The 4,198-nt window shown below is 37.2% G+C and overlaps 1 pseudogene across 1 annotated transcript; it reads right to left on the reverse strand.

Annotated features, from left to right (window-relative positions):
* Positions 1-466: 466 nt before the first annotated feature.
* Positions 467-2,567, reverse strand: LOC149390341 (putative ubiquitin-conjugating enzyme E2 38; annotated as a pseudogene). Its single transcript, XR_016300161.1, has 4 exons — positions 2,144-2,567; positions 2,001-2,063; positions 1,778-1,917; positions 467-1,184 (listed from the first exon to the last, which is right to left on the reverse strand). The product of XR_016300161.1 is annotated as a putative ubiquitin-conjugating enzyme E2 38 (transcript).
* Positions 2,568-4,198: the final 1,631 nt, after the last annotated feature.

The raw sequence follows: 4,198 nt of genomic DNA on the forward strand, positions 1-4,198 counted from the left end.
TCATGATAATTCTCAACATGGAGACCTTCGAAATTCACGTGATGAAGGGTCTTTATTGTCATTTAAAACCGCCATACAAACTATTGTGACCCGATCGAACAACAGCTGCTCATGGGTGGGTTTGGATCAAAAGTAAAAATGTTGGAGAAGTATCTCGACACAATTTCCTCGATGAGGTTCGGCTCTGTCCTTCATATTCGACTGTCATCCAATATATAGCCCCACAATTTGATTTTGTTTCCTTCTCTGAGACGCCCGTCGGCGGAAAGAACGAGTATTGAGATCTCTACTTTGAAGCTACGCGACAAGACTTTGTTGCCGCAAATATCGTAATTCCTTTTCATGCATCGCATCCAGCTAACGTTCTTCTTTTCGGACGGTCTGAAATTCTCCCTCATTAGTTTGTCTTGATAATTGTTTCAAGAATTATTGTTATTTCTTTAATAGTATTATATACTTAACCCACATCTAGACACTAATAAAAATAGACACCATTAATGTACATTTGTATTAATTAGCTGAATAATTAAACAAAATAAAGAATTTGGGTAATAATGTCTGTCAAGTGTTGTTGGTGTGTCCCGTATAGTTAAGTCCCTTCCAGGATCATAGAGTCGGAATTCGTCGATATCTTGAGTCCCAACTCGAGAGAAACACGCCACCAGAAGATTCATAATTCCCTTCACGTCCTTCCTAAAAGTCTCTCTCTCTTTTTCTTCTTCTTTTCCTTTTGCTTCTTCTTCTTCTTTATCAAAGATCTTGAATTTCTTGTCCACGGCCTCCCCAGAAGCATTATCGCCATAGGCCTTACAGGCGACAAGGATGTCTCTCCCTCTCCGCCGGAAGTGCCACGTCACGAGGTCGGAAAAGTGGTTAGGAGGGTTTTTCAGGGAATAGACCATGGTCTTGAGCGAGAAAACAAAGACGCTCTCATTGTACTTGTTGGACATATGTACCCCTTTCTTTCCGCCGTACATTTTTTCATATCCGGGCTCATTGAAGAACGGTCGCTCGTTGAGGATGAGAGCTTGGATCGACACCAGGACTTGAAGCATCGTCGATTTACTAGCCACCCAATTCTCAGATTGTTTGCCGTGCCACGTTCCCAACAGACTCAGGCACACTTTCCCACAATTATAAAGGTTAGGGTTTATGCGAAGACCCCCCGAGTGGTAGTATACCAACTGAAAAAAAAAAAAGCATTTGATTAATTACTTACTTGTGCACGACTAAGTGTTTTTGGTATGAAGTAATATCATGTGGATTCCCAGACAGTAATTAGATTCTCATAACCTTATGTTACGGTGTTTTAAAAAGAAATAAGGACTATGCTTTAGTTTGTATATGCCCAAATCACGCACACAGGAAAATATATATAGAGATAATCAAATAACAAAAGTTTACCTTTTTTTTTTTTTTAGAAATTTAGTATGTGTTTTGTTTTCTCACAAATATTGTTTTACGAAAAATATCACACACAATAACATATCTATTTTTTTAATTGACAATTAAATAATTATCTAATTCAGAATATTAGAAATTTATAACATTCAGCCCCCCGTTAACTAAAATCCTTGATTCGTCTCTCACAAATTTTTTGACAGTACGAAGACCAATATAAACCACACTTAATTTATTTCGTTACTATACATCATCCTCTTCAGTAGGTGCACAAGATTAATCAACGACGCATTAGGCAATTAACGGTACCAAAAATCAAGAGAAAGCATCCTAATAATATATGGGATTAAAAAAAAAAACAAACAAACAGACTTACAGGAGGTATTTGTGGATATTGAGGAGGAAAGTAACAGTCAAAGAAGAACAGTCCGCCGTAGTACGGAGTTCCTGCGGGTCCCACCATCGCCGCCCTCAGAAGGTCCATTCTGTCTTCGGCCACTCTTACGAATATCGTCTCTGCTTAATTAACCAAATTAATTAATTAACATAATTTAGTATAGAGAAGAAAATATTATTGACGATGAAATTGATCACTTAACCTGGTAAATCGGTTGAGAGACTTGACCGCTATTGCTTATTCTTTTCGCCCACTTCTTATCGCCCTAAAATAAACAAAAAGATCGTTATTTATTATAATCAAAAGAAACCGACCATATATATGTATATATACACACACATACACCTTTAGTCCCGATTGGGCGTTTTTAGCATAATGATGATCGGAGAATGAATCAACGGTATCGAATCGGCGAAAGTGAACGAATTCCAAGAGAGCGTCAATTGAAGTAACTATGGAGGTAGACCGGGCCGCATCGAATCCAGAATTAGGGTTAGGGTTTGAAGGAAGGTTGATCAACGAGGGAAGAGAAACTTCGACGCCGCTGGGGACAACAGCTTTATCGAAGTGAGATTGCAATAACGAGTAATCAATCCCTTCAATATTAGTAGCCACGGCCTTCTTCTCTTCTTCTACCACAAAATCGTTGTAGTAGCCCTCATCTTCTTCAGCACCATCATCATCGGACTCGTAATAATAATCTTCAACAGAATCCATGGTGGTTCGTCGACAGTATTATTTTTGGTGCATTTTGGAGACTTGGAGTCTTATATATATATATATATATATATATATATATATATATATATATATATATATATATACTCCCGACTCTTTTGGAATTCTATTCTTTTTTCAAAAGGGAGTCTTTTTGGAATTCAATTCAACGATATTAATCCAACCTATTAAAGGAATTATACCAGATATGTAAATGGGAAATTCCCCTAAAAAGAAGTACCAAATATGTTAAAGTTTAACAAAAATATAATACATATATAAATAAAGTGTTTATTTGCATTATAATACTTATTAGAGTATAATTATATTACATACTATTCGGATAGTGTGCTTAAAAATAAAATAAAAATAAAAAAGAGTGATGTGGCTATCTACTCTTTTCCAGGGTTTGCCATAAACCTAGACACCAGACTGATAGCATATCCAAGGTCTCTGGTCTTGAACATATCATAGAAAACATCAGACTACCAACAATACTTGCATATGGAACTTTAAACATGCAAGTAAAATCTTCAGACATGCAAGCCATCTAAAATCTCTAGAGCACTTTTGTCAAGTAGCTCATCTGATGAAGACACAGCCTCTCTTGGGTTTTCTGTTCCTGCCAATCTCCATCCCTAAAATCCTTTTGATAGGACCAAGGTCTTTCATTTGAAACCGCTTTCTTAGCTGCTCCTTCAACTTGTTAATCTCAGACTTATCTTTGCAAACAATTAGCATGTCATCAACATACAAGAGTAGATATATCATGGTGGATTTATTCAGGGCTTTGAAATAAACACACCAATCATAATTACTTCTTTTAAACATGTGTTCAATCATGAAATGATCAAACTTGAGATACTGTTGATGTCGATTTGTGGATCGTTCAACAATCACAAATAATAATATATACTAATATTTGATATTTACTTTATACGGGTTTCAGAAGACGTCGTATAAGAAACAATATAGAAAAGAAAGTTTGTAACGAAAGGAAAACGACAATAAACTTTATTGATGTTGCAACCGAATTACAAAATAAGACGAAGTGGCGAACTTAATATGACGAGCTCAAGGCTGTAAATATACAAATATAAAGTATGGTTGATTGACAGCTGGGATTATAAGCTTGCATGTGCGAAAATTGTCGTCTCCTCTTCTATTTATAGGCGAGATGGAACTTCCTTGCCGAAGACACGTGTTCATCGATCACCACTCCTCGTCAGGCTGAAGACGTCTCAGATCCGATCTTCACGGTGTGGTCTTTTCTTTGACTGACCGATTCTTCTGACCAAGAGGACGTGGTCTAGCTGGAGTCCTTCAACGAGTTGGAAAGTGTTATTGGACTTGGACCGATCTGTAGAGATCGAACTAGGCCTATGATTGATGCCGTGGGCCGATCTTCAACTGGATACTGGGCTTTGGTCGGGCCAAAGCCCATCCGAGATAAATATTTAAATAATTGAATTTTTATACCCCCACAATTAGCCCCCAAATATTTTGAAAATACTTCGAATATTTTGAAAATATTTACCGCGGAAAATTCGAACCACCTCGAATTAAAGGGGGAAATCAAATATTTAGGGTCACGTGGCATCATGCGAAAACGTGTCTTCTTTACACGTGGCATATCATGACTGCACTTCGTAGGTCGAAGTCGAAGAGTCGGAAAATCTGTTG

Source organism: Urtica dioica, chromosome 7 (assembly GCF_054948205.1).
Source record: "Urtica dioica subsp. dioica isolate 48M chromosome 7, U.dioica_male_clone48M_v1_H2, whole genome shotgun sequence".
Lineage (NCBI taxonomy): Eukaryota > Viridiplantae > Streptophyta > Magnoliopsida > Rosales > Urticaceae > Urtica > Urtica dioica.